We start from the raw sequence: 23,967 nt of genomic DNA, 5'->3' as shown, positions 1-23,967 counted from the left end.
GTTAAAAAACAATCCCTTAACCACAGAGACAGTACGTAATTGAACATTAAGCAAAGAAACAAATGAGAGAGATCTTAGATCAACTTCAGTACCAGGGTGTAATACAGAATTGCACCTCATCTATGAATAATCCTTTGTTTCCCATAATGAAACCCAACAATTCATATCCTTTAGTCTCAGATTACAGACATTTAAATGCATCCACATGCACATTTGCAGTACAGAATGCACACAGTGCCACACTAATGAATAACATTGTGCAGAAAAAATACAGAACACTAGACATCTCAAATGTTTTTTTTCTGCCAGAATATAGTGCTTGTAAGTAGATCCTCATCCTCCTCCACCTGTCCGTGGCATTTAACACTGTTTCTCATCGCACCCTAGCCCGCAGGCTCTACAAAGTAGGAATCCAGAACAAGGCCTTCGACTGAATCCTCTTGTTCCTCTCCGGCAGAACGCAACAGGTCAGACTCACTCCGTTCCTCTCAGAACCCACTCTGACCTCCTGCAGAGTCCCACAAGGGTCCTCCATCAGCCCGACCCTGTTCAACATCTACATGGTATGCTCATGTCCATCGTCAGATCATACGGACTCAATATCACATCCTACGCAGACAACACCCAACTCATCCTCTCCCTATCCAACAAACCCAACATCAGCAAACACAACTTTCAAGATGAAATTGAAGCCGTCGCCAGTTGAAGTACAGCTGCCTTCAACTTAACACGGACAAAACCAAGGTGCTCATCATGGCCCCACACCCCAATGCCTGGAACGACACCTGGTGGCCCCCTGCCTTGGGGACCCCCCCACGGATCACAAACGCAATCGCAGAATCATCCTGGACTCTGAACTCAAAATGGACCGCCAGATCTACATTGTCACCTCCTCCTGCTACTACACCCTCCGCTTACTCCGAAATACCTTCAAATGGATCCTCCTGAACACAGGAAAATCGTCACACATGTCCTCTTCCATAGCAGACTGGACTAATGCAATGCACTGTACACTGGGATCCATAAGAACCTCACCCACAAGCTCCAGAACGTCTAGAACACCGCCACTAGACTAGTCCTCAACCTACCTGCCACTGCCACATCAACCAACGCCTACAGGCTCTCCACTGACTCCCCCTTGAGAAGAGATTCACCTTCAAGCTTCTCACCCACGCTCACAAGGCCCTTCATAACACGGGACCCACAAACCTGAACCTCCGCCTCACTTACCATGCTCCCCAACGTCTGCTCCGCTCAACCTATCTCTCCCTTGCGAATGTACCTCACATCAAGAAAACCAGAGCAGGAGCACGCTCCTTCTCCCTCCTCACTGCCAAGACATGGAATTCCCTCCCTCTTCACCTCCGACAGACTCCTTCACTACCCAAGTTCTTAAAGAACCTCAAGACTAAGACCCCGCTCTTCGATGGAACTCTGTGACCTTGCTGGGATCTGCGCACCGTTCCCCGCTCCTCCTCCCCTTGCCTCAGCACCTTGAGACCCTCTTGGGTGGGTAGCTAGCGCTATACAAACACATGATTGATTGACATTTGACTGCACTTTCAGGGCTAAGGTCTCAGCGGCATTGGGCTGTTTTCAGCCAGAGTGACAGTTACTTCAAAGAATTGATGAGGCCAGTGTCCTATCCAGATTATATTTATCTGACGGACAATGAATTAATGGATCATTTGGCTAGGGTGAACAACATAATAGTGGGGTTTGCTTACCTGGGCTACAAATTTAATTTCAAGAAATCAAAAAAAGGCCACCTTAGTGTCCTGGTTCTGGGATACGAGTTATCAAGTGAAGGCAAAATCCTGGTGACACATTTTTTAGAATAGGGTAAAACATTCTACGACATAATTAGATCTGACTTTTCAGTGCAACACTGCACACAGGAACATACTGATATTTTACGTACCGTTCAAGCTGATATGTTAGCTTCCAGGCATTTACACACAAGTGTCAACACAACTAACCTGGTAATCTGCATAGTTGATGGACCAACAGGGTAGACCTATTAACCCTGGGCATAGGACTACGCTATGCTCTCAGTGCATGTGTAGTTTGCGCAACTATGCGAATTGCATGTAGTACAGTGCAAAAACGCGTAGCGTAGCATAGAAGGCATTTTTTGCTTGCTCGCGGTCCTAAACGTCAAGTTGGCGACCACAAGCAAAATAACATCCCGGCGAGACTTTTTCCTCCTTCGCGATCAGCAACATCAAGTTGCCGATTGCGAGCATGGAAAATAAACTTCCCGGCGAGATTCTCAATGCGGGGAGGTCAGGTTTCTCATTGCGAGTGGTCGCGTATTCTCACGACCGTTTGCGATGAGAAACTACCAGTCCGCGTTGAGAAAGCTGCAGCTCGAGTACAAACTACTAGAGCGGCAGAAAACAACCGCTTGCACTGTGCAAGATGCTGTTTGCAATGATTGCACAGTGCGGACAAGCATCCGGCACTGTGCAATAAGTGCGAACAGCATTTTCCCTACTGCACTACGCAGTTCACGTAGATACACGTAGCTTGCGTATTGCGAAGTGCACTTCCCATAGCTACACGTAGCGCTACTTTGCGAACTACGCCCAGGGTTAATACCTATATCACTGTCAATGAAGGTGATACAGTACCTATAGCTTACAAATCACATTTATACACACACGCTGAAATGAGTTTTGAACCCACTGATTAAATTCTCACAGCTGTACAGACGGCTGTAACGAGAGAGAGAGCCCTGGCTCAGGCAAGACGAATAATTGTTGTTATCCCAGTAATGACCCTAGAGGCCTTTATGAAAGCAAGTATTCCGAATGCTAACACAATATATCCAAGATGGATTAAATGGGATAACTCTCTGGCTGCAACAGATGTACACTATAGATTTGATGCTATATTACAAACACAGTAAATACATAGTAAATACATGGTAAATACAAGTGGGACACATTCATGCCCCAGCCAAATGCAGTGCATTTGGCTGGGGCATGAATGTGTCCCATTTGTATTTACCATGGTCGTACCTGGTGGCATTTGGGCATGCCACATCACCAATCTGCACGCTAACACTAATTAAAGAGAGAAAGTTTGGATGAAATGTTAAAAAAAATATCAGGTGTGCATCCCTCACCTTCACAGAATTTTCGTAACTATGCCCACTCAGGGACTGCACCCATCTAGGACAAAGTATGAACAAAGGAGAAAATGGATTAAAGAACCCACGTGATTGGTGAAACATCAGGCTCTTCTCGAGCTTTTCAAACATAGAGCGCCGAAGAAGAATCATTTCTTTGGACTCTAAAGGGTTGTGTTTTATAACTTCCAGGCGATGTGCAAAATAGAAAGGAAACGGACTAAGCAGGGATACAAGAATATTGCATTATGGGGTATAGAGTTTATCGTGTTGGGGCGAAGTACACAGGAAGGAGGTCAAAGCTATCTCTTGACCAATCCAAAACAAGGGGATATCGAGCCAATAGGGACTAAGGAGGGCGGGTGAGCTGGTTGATAAAGAGGCAGGTGATATAGATTAACGTCACGCTGTATTAGTTGGTTCAGAGGAGAGGCTTTTTTCACTCAGGCGGCAGGTACATGAGTTCGTGGAATCTTTGGAAATGTGAGACTCAGATAGAATCACTTGTTTAGACTGGGAATACGAATGCACAGGAAGTATAGTATTTAAAGGTTAAAAATAAAAAAGGTAGCGATAGTGCGCACCATAAGAATGTGCAAATTTGAGACATCTTGAGCATTTTCTGTGAATCTGTGATGATGCTGAACTAATGTTTTGGTAGAATCTCGTGTTGAAGGGTTTGCATGACTTTATTTACAAGTGCAGAATCAAATGTTTCTACATGAATAGGGGTGGGAGAAAAAAGCGGGATGAAACGGCCTTTGGATAACGGAGTGACATAAATATACACTGCTGACCTTTGAGGTTGGAACATAGGGAGGATTAATGTACTGAGTTCATCATGACCTGTAAGAATGAAACAGGATCGTTAGGAACCATGATGCAGAGGTGGTAGCAGGATACATAATTAACACTTTGACAAAAACCTGCAAGTTGTTCATTTGCCTTTTTTAATGCACATTTGTTAATGGATGATTAATTGGCACATGTTTTATTATTTTTAGTGACCCCCGAAGAAGGGCGCTGCGTCGCCCGAAATGCATTGGGTTTTTATGAATTAAACACCGCTTGAGATGAGCCCGGCATTGATCGTATTTATTCAAGAGGTCCGGATGGGCACAGAGTAAATATATGAAAATTGAAAATAAGCACACATTCCACATGTGGATTCTAAAACAAGAGATTGAGAAAACTTGCAAAACAAAGGAGAGAACGAAAAAGTTTAAAAATGAAGATTTGGAGGAAACTGTCAGAGTTTTGAATGTCGCAAGGACGGCACTAAGCTGTGCATTTGGCTGGGGCATGAATGTGTCCCATTTGTATTTACCATGGTCGTACCTGGTGGCATTTGGGCATGCCACATCACCAATCTGCACGCTAACACTAATTAAAGAGAGAAAGTTTGGATGAAATGTTAAAAAAAAATATCAGGTGTGCATCCCTCACCTTCACAGAATATTACAAACACAAGCATTCCTGCAATACATAAAAGTATATACTCTGCCGAATGAAATTATGCCTCCGGATCGATATGAATGTATCATTCATACCGATGGATCTACTCAACCTGCCATAGGATCGAACAAGTTATATTCTGCGGCATGTGTAATTGTGAAAGGGCGTATGCAGGATCAGGATCGTATGCAGCCCTCAGGCCAGTTCGCCCCCACGGCGCTCCTGCCTGCTGTTGCCTGCTGCTTTGCCTTCACTGCGCTGATCCAGTGCTCGCTGTCCCCACTGCCGCTCCTCCCACCGTCCCGCACTTTACAGCCGCTGCCTCCCTGCGGCCCGGCCCCCTCAAAGCCCATTCGCCGCTACGCTCCCCCCACCCAGCTGCTCCTCCCTCCCGGTTCCCCTCTTAAGGGGACCGCGAAGATGCGCAGGGAGCGACCTCTGAACCTGCCCTCAGGCCAGGTCGCCCCCAACGCCGGTGCTGCCTGCTGTTGCCTGCTGCCTTACCTTTACTGCGCTGATCCAGCTCTCACTGTCCCCACTGCCGCTTCTCCCACCCTCCCACACTTTCCCGCCGCTGCCTCCCTGCGGCCCCGCCCCCTCAAAGCCCATTCGCCGCCCCGCTCCTGCCACCCAGCTGCTCCTCCCTCCCGGTTCCCCTCTTAAGGGGACCACGAAAAGGTTCAGGGAGCGACCTCTGACCTGCCCTCAGGCCAGGTCGCCCCCACGCCACTGCTGCCTGCTGTTGCCTGCTGCCTTGCCTTCACTGCGCTGAACCAGCGCTCGCAGTCCCCACTGCTGCTCCTCCCACCCTCCCGCCTTTTACCGCCGCTGCCTCCCTGCGGCCCGCCCCCTCAAAGCCCATTCGCCACCCTGCTCCTGCCACCTAGCTGCCCCTACCTCCCGGTTCCCCTCTTAAGGGGACCACGAAGTGGCGCAGGGAGCGACCTCTGACCTGCCCTCAGGCCAGGTCGCCCCCACGCCGCTGCTGCCTGCTGTTGCCTGCTGCCTTGCCTTCACTGCGCTGATCCAGCGCTTGCTGTCCACACTGCTGCTCCTCCACCCTCCCGCACTTTCCCGCCGCTGCCTCCCTGCGGCCCCGCCCCCTCAAAGCCCATTTGCCGCCCCGCTCCCACCACCCAGCTGCTCCTCCCTCCTGGTTTCCCTCTTATGGAGACCGCAAAGCGACCGTGCAGCGGCAAGCCCGTCTGCGCCCGTCCACGCTTGGACCGTGCCCAGCGCCAGAACCCCTGGCCCCCGCCAACGGCAAGCTACCAGACTGAGATACGAATCCACCGCCCTCAAGGCATTCAACACCAGACGACCACCCACCTGCTACCAAGCCACCCCGAAGCACACCCATGGTCCCTTCACCTGCCAAGCCTGCAAATTCACCTGCCTCCGAACCAGCACCCCGCCCACTGAACACAGCAACGACAACAACAACCGCCTCAAGTGCATCCTGCTCAACACCCGCTCCATCCACAAACACGCCGTCAAACTCTGGGAACTCCTCGATACTACAGCACCAGACGTCGCCTTCCTCACGGAAACCTGGATGAACGCCTCCTCGGCCCCCGACATCGCCATAACCATCCCAGTCGGCTACAAAATCACCTGGAAGGACCGCGTCAACAACACTGGAGGAGGAATCGCCATCATCTATAGGAACACCATCAGCGTCACGACCAACGCCGAAGACACACTCACCACCGCCGAACACCTACACTTCCAGATCCACACCGACCCCCAGTCCACCCTTAGAGAAACCCTCATCTACAGACCCCCGGGCCCACAAACACAATTCAGTGAGACCATCGCCGACTTCATCAGCCCGCACGCCCTAGCCTCTCCAGAGTACATTCTCCTAGGGGACCTGAACTTCCACCTGGAGAAAAACGACAGCAACACCACCACCGTGCTCGACAACCTCGCCAACCTCGGACCCAAGCAACTGGTGGACACGCCCACCCACCTCGCCGGTCACACACTCAACCCCATCTTCTCCGCCAGCAACCACGTCTCCTTCAGCCACTCCTCCGGACTACACTGGACCGATCACAGGTGCATCCACTTCACCTTCAAAAAGACCACCTGTCACCCCCAGACACCACAGATCCCCCGCAGATGCTGGAGCAAAGTCACCACAGACTAACTGACCACAGCACTGAGCCAGAACCCACCTGCCGACACCCCCGACACCAACGACGCAGCGCACAAACTCGCACAGTGGATCACCAACTGCGCCGACAACCTCGCTCCTCTGAAAAAAAAACCAGGCAAGACTAGCAACAGAAAACCCGCATGGTTCACGGACGCCCTCAAAATCGCAAAGAAATCATGCCGAACCCTCGAAAAAGCCTGGCGCTACCAGCGGACACAAGAAAACATGACTACCCGTAAAAAAACGCCACCCGCGAATACCACCAGATGATCCGCACCACCAAAAGGACATAGTTCAAAGAGCGGCTGGAGAACAACGCCCACAACAGCAAGGAACTCTTCAGCATCATCAAAGAGCTCTCCAATCCCAGCGCCAGAAACAACGACATCTCACCATCACAAGACCTCTGCAACTCCCTGTTGTATGGGTATTTCTTTATTCTCTTTCTTCCCCTGCTCCCTGTGTGGAATCTTGTACATGTCATAGAATGTTGGATGAGTGTACAGATTCAGTTGGTGACTGAAGGCTGAGCTGCCAGGAGGACAGCTCCTGGTGGGGCATATTTACAAGGATACTTACTGGCCTACTTTACATCCTGGCTTTAACATCACCTTGTATCTCAATAAATACCTACTTGAAACCTACCACCTCTGGACCTTCCATCATTGTAACACTCCCTCGCCACATTCTTCCACCGCAAGATCACAGACAAATACAACAGCTTCGGACCCCAGACCCCGCCTCCAACCACCAATCCAACGACCCCCAACCCCAGCCTCAACGCATGGACACCCATCAGCACCGAAGACACCACCCACGTCATGAACAGCATCCACTCCGGCTCCCCCTCCGACCCATGCCCTCATCATATCTTCAACAAAGCCGACACCATCATCGCACCCCACCTCCGGAACGTCATTAACAGCTCCTTCAAATCAGCCACAGTCCCTGAAAGCTGGAAACACGCAGAAATCAACGCCCTACTGAAGAAACCAACATCGGACCCCAAAGACCTCAAGAACTTCCGCTCCATCTCTCTCCTCCCCTTCCCGGCCAAAGTCATCGAGAAGACTGTCAACAAACAGCCGACTGCATTCCTCGAAGAAAACAACTCGCTCGACCCGTCCCAGTCCGGATTCCGAGCCAACCACAGCACCGAGACTGCCCTCATCGCAGCCACCGATGACATCAGGACCATGATGGACAACGGAGAGACAGCTGCCCTCATCCTCCTTGACCTCTCGGCAGACTTTGTCACCGTCTGCCACCGCACCCTAATAATCCGCCTCTACAACACTGGGATCCAAGGAAAGGCCCTGAACTGGAACACATCGTTCCGCTCCGACAGAACCCAGAGAGTCTGCCTCCCACCCTTCCGCTCCGAGGCCACCAAGATCATCTGCGGCGTACCCCAGTGCTCCTCACTCAGCCCTACCCTCTTTAATATCCCCGAGGTTGTTAGTGAGCTTGCAGCAGGTTTGGCTAATTTTAGCATTTTTGGCGACCTCAATCTTCACTTGGACCAGATCCAAGACAATGCCACTTTCATAGCAGACCTTGCTGCTCTCCAGCTGGACCAACTAGTCCCTGGATCTACGCACTGAGCAGGACACCTGCTTGATCCATTATTTACCAATCTTCACTCAATTACTATGGATCAACCCACTCGCATGGGCTGGACGGACCACAACCTGGTCAGATGGTTCGTCCCTCTCATTGAGCCCCCTAAGAACGAAACCCCAAGATCGGTCCTTGAACGGCCTTGCCACAAGCTGAAGCTGGATGACTTTCACCATTTTCTTAATGCCAATCCTCTTGACAATTATCGAGACTACGATCGCTTCTGCGAAAGGATCTTGCGAGGTCTTGACGCCCTAATTCCAGCAAAATGGGTGAAAGGTCGTACTTCTACCTCCAATCCTTGGTACAATAACTCTCCAACCATTTTGCAAAAAGCCTGCAAAAAGGCTGAACGCGACTGGAGGAAAGATTACATACCGGAGAAAAAAAGACATTATTTGGCAAAGATAAAAGTCTATCACAAAGCCGTCTGTAAAACATGTGCATCCTTTTATGCCATGGAGATTAGCTCCAGTCATAACCCCACCAAATGTATTTTTAAAATCCTTAAAGACCTCAGGACCAGGAAAGCAAGTACCCCAGTTGTACCTTCCACGCTCTTATGGGTCGAATTAACAATTTTTTTTGTCAATAAAGTGCGTACTATCTACTTATACTTTCCTGATCCCTTCACACCCCCAGCCTATGTTGGGCCTAGAGTGGAACCTAGGGTCTCCCTGATGTCCATCCCGCCCCTCTCGGAGGCTGCATTTACTCGGCTTAGTGGTAAAATCAAGTCGGGCTTTCCCCTGGATCCCTTGCAACCATCTCAATTTAAGGATTGCCTCCCCATCTTCAGGGAGCCTTTCTGTAATATAATTAACAGCTCCCTTCTATCCGGGACTGTTCCGACCCCCTGGAAACATGCCTGGGTGTCCCCAATTTAAAAAAACCCAATGCAGACCCCAATAAACTGGAAAATTTCCGGCCAATATCCCTCCTACCCTGGGTGGCAAAAATCACGGAAGCTCACGTCAACAACGTACTAACCCAGTTCGTGAATAATAACTGTATCTTAGACCCTTCTCAGAATGGGTTCCCTTTCTTTTTTTTTTATTTTTTTAATGAGATGTTTCGGATAAAAAGAGGTGAAAGAAGCATTACAGATATCATTTCATTACACAATCAGAATAAATACAATGGACAATATAGATACATACAATAAATACAGATACAGCAATAGATGATAAATACCATAAATTAGATAAACAGGGTTACAGAGAAAATACTACAGTAGGCATAGATATGCTAATCATAAACCATAGGCAATTCCTATTGCGCCTTTATATTTTCAATGTCTGGACACCCTCCATTTCTTAACGGGAGCCCATATATTTCTGCCCAGTTCTCTTGTTTTCTTACCCTTAAAATCATACAGGCATTCCTCGATATTGTGCATTCCTAATAGCCTAGTTAGCCACTGCTGAAATGTAGGTGCTGTAGGATCTTTCCATCCAGCGGAAATTAATAGACGCAATATAGCCACTGAAATAAAAACCAAGGCTTCGACTCCAGCTTCTGCTCTCAGTTTGCCATCCATACCTATTAAAACAACGGCAGGGGATAGAACGATGTTTTGTTCTAGCAGCCCCTCCAAAAATAGCTGTATCTCACTAATAATCGGTGTTAGATTCGGACATTTATAAAACATATGGAGGAGATCAGCTGGACCCATATTACATCTGGGGCACATATCATTATCTCTAACCCCCCAGGCCAATAATTTTGCTGGTGTATAATATAAATTAAAAAGGGTCTTATAATGCTGGGCCCTCAAATTTGAGGACCTAAAGATCTTCTTATTCAAGACTAGGGCTAGGTCTAGGTCCACATCTGGATCACCAAGTTTCTGAGCTAGGGTAGTTTCTGTTTTTTCCATATCATCCTCCAGCTCTTGTTGGAGATTTTTATACCCGATCCCAATTTTTCTCCCTCCCCTTTTCAAATATTCTACTATTGGGTTGCTCAGCATAAGGGATACCCTCGGCCTAAATGAGCGGATAGTTTGTATAATCTGCCCATATAGAAACCACTGGCTAACTGGGAGCCCAAATGTTTGCTGAAGAACATTAAAGCTAAGAATCTCATTGCCTAGCATAACATCCCCTAGGGACCTGACTCCCGACTCCCACCAGAGCCGGCTATTTCTATTTTGGCCTAGATGGGCAAAGATACTTGATTTCCAGAGATCGATGTTAACATGAATTTTGGGGATTTTCAAAAATTTTCTTACCGATTTCCAGGTTCCCCATGCCCCCATTAGTATCTTGTATTTGGCCCTCTTATAGTACTTCCGATCAATTTCACAGAACAATAACCCTGTTGCTTTGCTACCCACTAAGAGCTCGAAGATGGAGGGAAGCACCTGGTGACCTGGCTGGGATTCTACTGTTTCCAGATCATGTTGAAACAATACATTCATTTGAACCAAAAGACATGTCCAATGATACAACCTGATATTAGGCATCTCCAAACCACCCCTCTCAAGTGGTAGGGACATGTGAGCAGTTGATCTCCTAATTTTCCCATATTGCCAGATAAAACGGATAAACATTGCTTCTATTTTCCTGATCATCCATTCTTCCAACAGCAAAGGGATGGCCCGGAATAAATACAGAAGTTTAGGGAACATGGTCATTTTTAATACATTTACCCTACCGATCAGTGAGAGGTGCAAAATATCTATCCTCTTAAGCTCCTTTGTGATTGAATCTATCAGTGGCATATAATTATCCGCAATTATCATATTTACATTGGCATTCACCCTTACCCCCAGATACACCGCTGATTCCACATATCTTTGATCTAGCTTATTAATATTACTTGTACATATAATTTGTTTCTTTTCCTCATTCAGACGATACCCTGACCGTATACCGAAATCTTTAGCCAGCTGGCATATCTCGACCATAGCTTGTTGAGGGGCCGTTGTTATGATTGCCAGGTCGTCAGCGTAGGCCAGAAGTTTTTTCGTGTGGCCATTCAGTGTCACTGGAGTAATCTGTTCAGACAATAAAATTTTTGGGATAAGGGGGTCAATATACAACGAAAAATGGGTTCCGAACGGGTCATAGTACAGAAACGGCCCTTTTGGCCACCACCGAGCAACTACGATCTCTCGTGGATGGAGGTCAAAGTGCGGCGCTGATTTTGCTAGATCTCAGCGGCGCCTTTGACACGGTGTCCCACGAGTTTCTAATCCGGAGACTCGAGGAAGTAGGGATAGAAGGCATAGCCTTAGACTGGCTTCGCTCATTCCTAACTAACATATCATTCCGAGTCTCAGTACCCCCTTATTCTTCTCAGACCCATACCATTGGTCAAGGGGTGCCCCAGGGCTCAGCCTTGAGCCCACTGCTCTTCAACATATACGTCCAGCCTCTAGCTGCGGTCGCCAAGCTATGGGACCTTACGATTGTCTCCTATGCTGACGACACGCAGCTAGTGGTCACCTTGGCGGACGGTTCTTCCCCCTCAGCCTCCAAATTCAAAGACGGCATGACGGCAGTGGCCAATTGGATGGCAGCCAATTGTCTACAGCTAAATGCCGGGAAAACTGAGGTTTTGTTGTTGGGTAAGCACGTCAATCTATGGAATGATCAGTGGTGGCCGGCAGCCCTGGGAACAATTGCCTCCACAAAAAATGTAGTGAAGAACCTGGGGGTCATGATGGACTCTTCCCTTTCCTTCCAGACCCATACTAAGCAGTTAGCCGCCTCCTGTTTTGGCACCTTGCGAGGCCTAAGACCCATTCTAAAATACTTTGCCCCCTCGGTTCGCCAACTCATTGTGCAAGCTACCATCCTATCACGGCTCGATTACTCTAATTCCCTCCTTCTGGGGGCGAACAAGGCAGAAATTACAAGAATGCAACACGTTCAAAATGCTGCGGCTAGAGCTCTGGTGGGTTTGCCATGTTTTTGCTCAGCTTCCAGCACTATCCGAAAACTGCATTGGCTCCCCATTGACAGACACATTCATTTCAAGACACTTTGTATTTCCTTAAAATTCTGAAAAATCCTGCTTAGTAACCTGATCTCACATTATGTTCCTTCGCGCCCTCTCCGCTCAGCAGAGCTATACTTAACAACGGTGCCTAGAATCAGGCTTTCCAGGACAGGTGGTCGGGCCATCCGATACCTGGCGCCTAAGCTATAGAAATCCCTCCCGGTACATATCCGTGCTATTGATTGTCTGTCGTCCTTCAGAAAGGCTATCAAGACCATCTTGTTCCCTTCACCCTAGTCTTCACCCTGTCAATTCCTTTTAGGTTGGCCCACATTGTTATCCTTTCCTCATGTGGTAGGGCCGGGACGCCCCTTTGCTGGGGCAGCTGTGCGCTTTTCAAAATGGATAACATAACATAACATAACATGAGCCCCCTCGCCGCCATAGCACGCAAACACAACATCAACATCATCTCTTACGCCGACGACACCCAACTGATACTCTCCCTCACCAAAGACCCCCTCACCGCCAGAGCTAACTTCCAAGACGGAATGAAAGATGTCGCAGAATGGATGAAGCTCAGCCGCCTGAAGCTCAACTCGGATAAGACAGAGGTCCTCATCCCGGGACAATCCCCATCCGCCTGGGACGACTCCTGGTGGCCCACGACGCTGGGCGCCGCACCGATACCCATGGACCACGCACGCAACCTGGGATTCATCCTGGACTCCTCCCTCACGATGACCAAGCAAGTCAACGCAGTCTCGTCCTCATGCTTCAACACCCTGCACATGCTCCGAAAGATCTTCCGGTGGATCCCCACCGAAACCAGGAAGACAGTCCGCCAGGCCCTCATCGCCAGCCGACTGGACTATGGAAACGCCCTGTACGCAGGAACCACAGCCAAACTTCAGAAACGCCTGCAACGCTTACAGAACGCCTCCGCAAGACTCATCCTCAACATCCCTCACCACAGCCACATATCTACCCACCTGAGAAACCTGCACTGGCTCCCCATCAGCAAGAGGATCACGTTCAGGCTGCTCACCCATGCACACAAAGCACTCCACAACACGGGCCCCGAATACCTCAACAACCGCCTCTCGTTCTACAGTCCCACCCACTAGCTCCGCTCCACCAGCCTCGCCCTTGCCATCGTCCCTCGGATTCGCAGAGCCACCACTGGAGGAAGAGCGTTCTCCCACTTGGCAGCCAAGACATGGAACTCCCTCCCCGCACACCTACCACTGACCCAGGTTCATTTCACCTTCAGGAAACACCTCAAGACCTGGCTATTCGAGCTGTAGCGGCACCCCCCCGCCCCTTCAGCGCCTTGAGACCCTCACGGGTGAGTAGCGCGCTTTACAAATTGACTGATTGATTGATTGATTGATGGAAAGTTTCTTTCTGAATAAACACACACACAGTCCCTATAGGATTGTACAGCGCAGCTGGCATGACTAAAAGCTTTGATACTGCACTACAAAATCCGGATCACAAATTCCCCACACTTACTGTGTTTGAATCATTTTACTGTGTCCAGTAGTACAATGAATACCTTCACTATTGGGGCTAAAATTGATTTTGTGATTCCAAGAGTTGCACAATAAAGCACAATATGTTCTGGGAACAAGTTGCAAAGCTGAAAGAAGGCCTGCATGGGCTCATTTTATCCATACATTGAGTCATCAGCGTTTGACACGTTGAAAGTAATTTGATGGCCAATGAAGCCGTCAAGGCAACAGTTTGTACTGCTGCCGTTGCTGCAATCACTCATTCTAGTACAAGAATAGATTAAACAACTATGATAGCTGTTAATGTCAGGCGCAGCAGCTCAGTACCTCCGAAAGGCTTTCCACTCAAGTACTTTTACCAGTTAGATGCCGAAAACAATCTGTATGCTCAAATTCCAGGAGTGGGGGATAGATTAATACCAAACATTGATCACAGATTGGGATTGATACTAGCTGCACATGAGGGTCTGGGTTCACCACATGCAGGGATTGCTTTTCCAGTTTCATTACTAAAGCAGTGCTACTGGTGGTCAGGTCTCACTAAACAGACGAAGGAATTTGTCTTCAAATGCAAAATCTGCCAGCAGATGAAAGGCTACACCTTAGCACGTACACCACAAACATCTCACATGTGCCTATTTGGATCACTGCGTCCACTTACACTCTGACAGGGCTTACAAGTCCATCTTGGTGGCAGTGGATTCATGATCTAGATTCCTATGGGTTTGGCCCCAGTGCTCGGCTGTCGTCCAAACTGTTATAAAGGATTTGCTAGTCTTTATCGGGGCATATGCAATTGGCATATTACATTCCGATCAGGGATTGGCATTAGCTCTCGGGCTTGCAAAGAAGCCATGGGAAGTTTGGGTGTGGCCTTGCAGTACTCCTCCCCCTACCATTCAGAACAAAATTCGGTCATTGAGGGGAAAAACTGGGACTTAAAGCAATCCTTAACATCTAAGGTACTAGGCTCGGGTGGCAGTTGGGTCAAGCCCCTATACGGGGTCCAGAGGGCACTTAATAACATGCCAACAAAATCCCTAGGGGTCGTACACCCTACAACCTCCTGTTCGGGTTAAGAATGTGGGTACCAGACCTCGAACAGTGGCAGCTGAAACTCTTTTTGACAATAATGATCATTTGGTTGTTTTGCAGGACCTACAGGAATACAGAGCTTTCCAAAGCAATGTCCAAGTGAAATACACTGCCACTTGGGAAGTGAAAGCAGTATCGGCAAGACCTGCCTGGTCCCGAAGATTGAGAACTTAGCCAGAGAAACAAGCATTGGCATAGCCAATAGATCCCGCCTTTGGGACCTTATAAGTGTTTAGTTATCCAGCACAATATCCTTGGTGCAACAACATCAACTGTTGCATGGCTAAACACTTATAAGGTCCCAAAGGCAAGACCTATTGGCTATGCCAATGCTTGTTTTTATCCCCTTCAACAAAAAAAGAATAACTTGTACAATCAGAGTTATGGCTTTTTCTGAAAACTAATAACTTGTCTGATCAGATTGATGATTCCTTATTGCAGTCATTCAGCTCTATTGACAGGGGGACTTTCTACACCTCCACAAACGGTTTTCTGTCAATACATTTTCCATAATTTACTATCACACAAATATCTCATTGTAACGGAACAATCATATGTTTCAGATCGTAGTTGTCTCAGATGAGACTCGTGGTTAATGTAGTGGAATAAAGAATGTTAACTTGTTCCATTCTACAGTCTTAGCTCATTGTGCGTGAGACTCGCACTTTCCACTTTTCCAGAGACCCGTTGACTTTAAGAGTCCCACGCATGGTAATACCAACAGATTTGGGGGAAGTGGTTTGACATGTACCATGTTGAATGAGGTGTTAGGGTTTAATTAAGGGAAGGAACAGACTGGAGATGATCAAGGCAAACTCAATGGCCGGAACACTTAAGTAAAGTTGTTGGTTCCAGAAGAGGTGGTCATTCTGAAAAAACAATAAGAACAAAATCAAGCTGTAACCAAAAGTCATTTGATGCAACATCTCAATGTTAGTACCACATACATAACATTTTAACCAACTCCACATATGTGAGAGACACCATCACCACAGTGATTAATTTTTTAGATAAACTTACGCGGAACCGCAGATGAAATTCCGAAATTCCACTAAAAAAATCCAAAATTCATACTATCAATGAGTAGTTCTACTCGAACATAATCAATTCAATGGAAGCTGAACTTCCTAATACCTTATGATGTAGATCCTTAGTGAAATGATGTTAGGTGGAGCAGCAAATAACTTTCTGAGAAGGATATCAGCACATGGATTATTAGAACTCACGAATCTTTAATGAAATGGTGGAAAACTAGTAATACTGCCGCCCATTATGGGTTCAAAAAGAAAACATCAATCAACACTCGTCTTATATGCTGAAGAAGTTGGTCCATGGAGCACCCCTTTCAGAAAAAGTAGTAATGCTATCGCGTAAATATTGCGCTAAAGTTGGATGACATTCACCGCTGTGAGGCAGCCAACGTAGAGTAAGCTGTTTCGAAATTAAATAAAAATCACATCATCTGCCTCTGCCAATTGGTGTGCCCAGCTCGTATGTGTTGGTAATTTCACCAAAACCTGAATAAGAAGCTGAAATGCCTATTACTGATCTATTCTAATCTTCAAAATAACTGGCACAATGACTTGAATCCTTACCGAAGTCATCAAAATGTCATTTTAGTAGAGTCAAACGAACATAAAAGTAGGATAAGAACTGTTAACTTAACTTCACCATTAGCAACGCATTGGCATGAGCAAAGACACCCGATTGCCCAGCTAAAATTTCAGATCATTGAATATGTCCTTTGGCTGCCTCACAGCGGTGAATGTCATCCAACGTTAGCGCAATATTTATGCGATAGCATTACTACTTTTTCTGAAAGGGGTGCTCCATGGACCAACTTCTTCAGCATATAAGACGAGTGTTGATTGATGTTTTCTTTTTGAACCCATAATGGGCGGCAGTATTACTAGTTTTCCACCATTTCATTACAGATCCGTGAGTTCTAATAATCCATGTGCTGATATCCTTCTCAGAAGATATTTGCTGCTTCACCTAACATCATTTCACTAAGGATCTACGTCATAAGGTATTAGGAAGTTCAGCTTCCATTGAATTGATTTTTTTCGAGTAGAACTACTCATTGATAGTTTGAATTTTGGATTTTTTTAGTGGAATTTCGGAATTTCATCTGCCGTTCCGCTTAAGTTTATCTAAATAATTAATCACTGTGGTGACGGTGTCTCTCACATATGTGGAGTTGGTTAAAATGTTATGTATGTGGTACTAACATTGAGATGTTGCATCAAATGAATTTTGGTTACAGCTTGATTTTGTTCTTATTGTTTTTTTCAGATTGACCCCTGACGATGAGACTAGGTCTCGAAATGCATAGGGCAATCGTATAATGTTTATAGTAGATTGAATATGTATGTTTCACAAATTGTATTTGTATTATATATTCATGTGATCTTTCATGTATTCATTTGCATTGTTATTTTGAGCTTTAAATCCTAAAAAGAATGCAAATTAGCAAACTGATAAATTCACATTAAATTACATATCTAACAATTTATTATCTTGTTGTTGCATGTTAGAGTCCAAGTCGCCTGATCAGGGGCTTGGCCACTTCTTTTAGTTAATACATATAATAATAATAATAATAAAGTAGCTTATAAAGCGCCTGGTGACGCCATCCCGGCGTGTCCCCGCGCTGTGGAGAGAAAAACCCCAGGCAACATTGACACCTCCCCCGCCCACTGCTATGCTTTATAAGTTGTACAGGTGAGTTTTAAGAAAACTTCTGAACTTGGCCTCCGATCTTTCCAGTCTGAGGCACATCGGGAGTCTGTTCCAGCTTAGAGCCGCTACGACTCCAAAAGATCGACCTCCCATTTTGGCTCTTTTTACACGGGGGATCGTCAACTGGCCCGTCCCTTCTGAACGTAAAACTCTACTAGGCTCATACCTATGTATCAGGTCTTGGAGATAAGATGGAGCTTTATGACATAATATCCGATGGCATATTAGGAGAAATTTATACATAACTCTCTTCTTGACCGGTAACCAGTGTAGAGCCGCAAGTGCCGGCTTAGAGGCTGCTCTTTTTGGAAGTCTCACGACTAGTCGGGCGGCCACATTTTGAAGAACTTGCAGGCGCCCCAGACTTTTTTCTGTGGCACCTAAAAACAGGACATTCCCGTAATCCATACTGGACGTCACAAGTGCCTGGGTCATGGTGCGTCTGGCTTCGAGAGGAAGTAGATCTAAGGTGTGATTGAGTGTTTTTAACACCCCAAAGCACTTTCCCACTAGGCGACGAATGTGGCCCTCGTAGGATAGTGCGGGATCAACCCATATCCCCTGATTCTTTGCCTCCTTACAAGGAGTGGGAGTTGGACCCAGGCATGGTGACCACCAGTCTGCTGTCCAGCTGAGGTTAGCTCCACCAACCACCAGCACCTCGGTCTTGGTGCCATTTAACTTCAAACAATGCAAGTTCATCAATAAGGCCAAAACCTGCATGCAGGCCTTAAAGATGGATGCCGCAGTTGAAGGTGCTTGAGACAGGGAGATCAGCAATTGGGTGTCATCGGCGTAGGAGACTAACTCCACTCCATACGCTTACACCACTTCGGCCAGAGGGGCCATGTATAAATTAAATAGAGTTGGACTCAGGGAGCCCTGAGGCACCCCCTGTTCCAACGCCACCTCTGTCAATCGAAAAGAGCCCTGTTGAACCTGAAAGCTTCGGCCCGTAAGGAAGGATTTCAGCCACCCTAGAGCGAGACCCGTGACACCAGCTCTGTTTAGACACTGCAGCAAGATGGAATGAGCAACAGTGTAAAACGCCGCACTGAGGTCTAGCATCACCGGCGCCATGGTGTGTCCGGCATCCGCCCCTCGTCTGAGGGTCTCAGTCGCTCTCAGAAGGGCCGTCTCAGTCGAGAAACCTGACCAGAAACCCGATTGGGAGGAATGCAGGATGTTAGCCTTCTCTAAGTGTGCCATCAGTTGGGAGTTTGCCACTTTCTCAGCCACCTTGGCTAAGTATGGAAGTAGAGAGATTGGCCTCAGGTTCTCAAGCACTTCATGGCTCACATTGGGTTTCTTCTTTATAGGAAGAACTACCGCTTTCTTCCAGTCTCCCGGAAGCGTTTGGGAGACAAACAAAGTCTGAAGTACATGCCTGATGTAAGGTTCCAGAACCAACAGGCTCTCTCCCAACACCCTAGGGGGTGCCGGGTCCAGAGGGGAGCCAGACATAACCCCTTGACAGATGCTGCGTAGCACCTCCGGGGGCGGGACCGTAGAACACTCCAGACAGTTTTCCGTATTGCTTACCCCAGTCACTTCCTCAAAACTTAACCCACGTTCAGTTTTTTTTAAAAAGGAAGCGTAAATATCCCTGAACTTCCCTGCAAAGTATCCTGCTACTCTGTTGCACTCCGCCACCGAGTTGTTATCAGGGGCATTAGAGCTCACTACCAAAGAAATCTCCTTAAAAATCTTAAAGAGTTCTTTCGAGGAGTTTTCTGCCTCCCTGATACGAATTATATAATGGGTGGCTTTAGCTCCTCGCACCATTGCTTGGTACTTCCTCTGTGCCTCCCTATTGTTTATCTTCATCTGTGGGCAAAAGTCCACTCGCCATCTACGCTCAATTCTCTTGCAGTCAGATTTTGCAGTCTGCAGATCGGGCGTAAACCAAGGAGCTGACTTTTTGCCTCTGCTAACTGCCTTAGATAAACACATCAGAGCCACTGCGTCGAGGGCACTAAGAATGCGTTCCTCTAGCTTATTATTCGCACTTTCGCTGTCAGCGCCCCCCGGCGGGCCCCCTTCCTGCAGCAGTTTGCTAAAGGTGTCTTGTGAAAAGTGCTTCCATTTGCGACGGGGGTAGCTCTTATTGTCCCCTCTTTGTGTGTCTACCGCTAAGATGTTTATATTAAAGGGAACTAAGTAGTGATCCGACCAAGGTACAGGAAGGGGGGTATTCGCCACCACTCCGTCCCAACTTATAAACACTGGATCCAGTAAATGACCATGCTTATGGGTCAGAGTAGTATTTTTCAATTCCAATTGCAATGCCTGCAGCTCTTGCCTTAAGTCTATGGCCTCCTTGACCCGCTCATCCTCAAGAAGTATGTTGAGGTCTCCTAACACCAAAAGCCTGCTCCTCCTTATAGCTAAATGAGCGATACCCTCCAACAGACTTGTTTTAAACTCTCTAAGCCCTCCTGGGGGTCTATATACAAGGATCCCAGAAACAGAATATTGAGGGCCTAATTTCAGATTAAAATGTCCTGCCTCGCAGCTATCTATTTTTAGGGGCTCCTGAGTACATTCAAGCGGAGCCTTGATAGCTATAGCAATCCCCCCGCCCCTCCCCCCGCTCCTGTCTATTCTGGCTATGGTGTAGCTTGGCGGGATAGCTTCTATAATGTCTGGGTCAGAGTTCTCCCCCAACCAAGTCTCTGTTAGGAAGAGAACGTCCAGCCTCTCATCCAGAAGGAGATCCCAAATCTGATTACTGTGCTTGCTGAGCGATCTGCAGTTCAGCAAACCTCCCTGGAATCTCTTATTACATATCCCACTAGCCGGCTCCCTCCTGCCCTTAAAGGAACACTGTAAGCAGTCTCGGAGTGTTAATGCCTCCATGGAGTGGCAGCATGACTCCGCCATAGGTGGGGGTAGCCGTAGCAATTCCTGTCTCCCATAGTGAATGGGAAACTGCTTAGCATGGACAGGGGTCGTGGCCCCAGGCCCCGTCCGGCCGTGGACGGGCGCAGACGGGCTTAACTTTGGCGCAACTTCGGCGCGCCTCCGGCGTGCCCTCTGCACACGTCCGCTGCGCGGACGCTGTCCCACACACATAAATAGGGAGTAGGGCGGGGAGAGGGGCAACTAGAGCGCTGACCTGACTGCAATGTGCCCGGAAGTGCTGGGCTCCTCCTCACCCTCCGCATCAAACGCCCATAATGGACGCGGCGTACCGGGGCGGGAGTGCAGTAGGTGAGTGACCCCCCCGAACTCTTAGTCAGCCCAGAAGTAGAGTGCACGTTATTTTTAAAACAAATATCAGCTCAAGTGCAGTGCAAATCGTAGGAACCTGCCAGCAGTACTCGCTCACACTATGATTTAAAAAACAGCAGTACAATTGCTATTAAATTAAAAACGCTCTAAATCAGCGCCCACAGTGCAATGCTTGCAGCACACAAGCGGATAGAGTCTGCCATTGCCACCGGCTTACTCGTCTCCACAGCGTGGCCGCGTTCCTCCCCACTCTTTATTGAGCTCGTGTACAGCGCAACTAGAGCGCTGACCTGACTGCAATGTGCCCGGAAGTGCTGGGCTCCTCCTCACCCTCCGCATCAAACGCCCATAATGGACGCGGCGGACCAGGCGGGAGTGCAGTAGGTGAGTGACCCCCCGAACTCTTAGTCAGCCCAGAAGTAGAGTGCACGTTATTTTTAAAACAAATATCAGCTCAAGTGCAGTGCAAATCGTCTAAACCTACCAGCAGTACTCGCTCACACTATGTTTTAAAAAACAGCAGTACAATCGCTATTAAATTAAAAAACGCTCTAAATCAGCGCCCACAGTGCAATGCTTGCAGCACACAAGCGGATAGAGTCTGCCTCTGCCACCGGCTTACTCGTATCCAGTAGGCATAAATCTAACATAGCACACATCAACAAAACAAACTCAAATATTCATTAAACCAGAGTGCGCTTTGCACCAACTCTAATCCAGAAGAGGTGGAGCGTGATTGAGGGGTGCTGTACTTTGGTTTAAATTTGAACATGTAGACAGAGCACAACAAAGGAATCTTTAAAGACTGGTTGAGCCCAACCAGTTGAATTATTTAATGCAAAATTCTTCCAGTAAAAATCTGTTCAGCAGACAAAATTCTTGACAGATGTTTCGTGGTTACAAGATTGGCGCAGCCACAGCCGACACGTGTTTCGTCGTCTTTCACAACTTTCTCAAGGCTTTCAAAGAAAACTGCTGTTTAATGTCAAGATCACGTGTCTTTAAAATAAAGTACCAATAATTGGTACCAATAAGGAAAGAAACGGCGTGGACCGATTACTACAGACATTGGAGAAGTAACCTTCACGGATGTGAGAATACTTGATCGGCCTTTCTGGACAAATATATCCAGCTCCTTTCTGTCTGACTTACTTTTAAAGACACATGATCTTGACATTAAATAGCAATTTTCTTTGAAAGCCTTGGTTCAATCTCCATGCCTCTCCACGAAAGCCCCTTACGCGACTTCCGCCCACACCTAATTTTGATGTCTTAACGTCGCTCACAATAACATGAAGAGAATAGCCAGATCATTTTTGCATATTCCCTTGCCACGCTTAAAAGGGGAAATAGAAAACACTCACTGTATCCATTCAGAGCTTCCACAAACCTTTACCCTGCTCCTGTGTGCCCATAATTCAGAATGCAAGGCTGAAAAATACCTGCATCCACGCGGCGCCCACAGCCAGCTGACCTCCGAAAGAGAAGTGCGCAACAGCCGAGGGTATCTGCTTCTCTCTCCCCTGCTCGTAAACACAACCACCTTCCTGGTGTGTTTTACTCACCTTCTTTACTCCCTTGTCTCTTGACATCGACTGGTCCCTGTGACGTCAGTCTGAAGAAGTCCCTGCTTCAGTTTCGGTTTCAGAACAGCGGAAAGTAAAGCCTTTTTCTGATCGCCGCAGGACGAACCCCGCTCTCCCTCTTCGGTTTCAGAGTAGAAACAAGATTTCTTCCACAGCTTGAACCCGCTCTCGGCGAGTTTAGTGAAATTAATAAACTGCAGTGAGGTTATTATATGTTAGTATAGCAGTTTGCTTGTTTTTCTAAGTTCTTTTAAGTACAAAGGGGCATATTACCAAGCAATAGCGATAATTATCGCTATTGCTTGGTTACAGACAAAAATTTACCGCAGAGCTGCGGCGATTTTTATCGCAGATAAACCTTGGTATTACCAAGGTTTATCGCAAATGAGATAAAAAACGGCCGCAATGCATGAATATCGCTGAAAAGTCAGCGATATTCATGCATTACAGAGCTAATGCTCTTAGCCATGTTATCCACCTCCCATCAGATAACATGGCTAAGAACTGCTCAGGGCAGGTGTTAGCTTTTAAAGATATTCGCGCTTAGCGCGAATATCTCCAAAAGTTGGTAATAGGAGATAGCGATGTAAGCGACTGTTTCCAGTCGCTAACATCTTGGCACGCCCACTTTGCATGTCATTAGTGATAAATATCACTGACATGCAAAGTGGGGCCCAAGATGGTCGCTATCTCCTACTAGCTGTCGCTAACTGGTGTTAGCGACAGCTAGGTAATAGGGAGATAATTTTATCTCCGCTTTCTTGGCTTTTAAAGCCAAAAAAGCGGAGATAAACCCCCTTGATAATATGCCCCAAAATGTTTTCAAGTCTTACATGTTATTTATTTATTTGGCTGTTGAATGTGACGAGCACTGCACAAGACTTTTTCAGGGTCTTCAGTGTGTCTCACGATATACACTTAAGAGTAAGAAAGCAATTTATATACAACGGAGTACATATACAATATGATGGCATAATATGAACAAGTGTGCGCACCTCACGCTCAAAGTAAAAAAAAAAAAAAATTGATGGGAGGCAGCTGCGGGAGGGGAAAGAGGAGGGTGCTTGCGCCTGTTACCCTTACGGGAGTGAGCAGGAACCATCTGTTATTTACAAACAGATTGTTTGAAAGCTCGCTTCCGCAAGGGAATCGCCAAACGTGCACGCATTGCCATTCAAAGTATTGCATGCGCGCTGCGTAGGCGAGACCTAAAAATAGTGGACAAGGAAGAATTTATGCCATCCTACAGAGCGCCTGTACCTATCCTGGTTATTGAAGGTACCAGAACTGTACTTCTTCCCTCTCTTGCCGGTAGCCAAGACAAAAGGTTTGTCTCCATTGATCTGATTTAGTCTCTCTGCAATAATGCCAATGGTGCTCTTCCTTTATCCTAATAGTTGAGGTCCTAGAAATGGTTTCCCAGGCCCCTCCTCCTCTTCTGAGATAATGCAACAGCGTCCCGCTTCTCTGCAGACCTTG

At 47.3% G+C, this 23,967-nt stretch overlaps 1 protein-coding gene across 1 annotated transcript in view; it reads right to left on the bottom strand.

Moving 5' to 3' along the window:
- The window catches only part of LOC144791552 (uncharacterized), a 28,293-nt gene extending 5,794 nt beyond the window's left edge, over positions 1-22,499 (bottom strand). Inside the window, exon 1 of the mRNA XM_078666269.1 lies at positions 22,345-22,499. The gene's annotated coding sequence lies outside the window, so the exon portion shown is untranslated. The remainder of the gene's footprint in view (positions 1-22,344) is intronic.
- Positions 22,500-23,967: the final 1,468 nt, after the last annotated feature.

Source organism: Lissotriton helveticus, chromosome 11 (assembly GCF_964261635.1).
Source record: "Lissotriton helveticus chromosome 11, aLisHel1.1, whole genome shotgun sequence".
Classification (NCBI taxonomy): Eukaryota; Metazoa; Chordata; class Amphibia; order Caudata; family Salamandridae; genus Lissotriton; species Lissotriton helveticus.
Note: the sequence above shows the minus strand (reverse complement) of the source record. Positions and strands in the feature narration are given on the sequence as shown.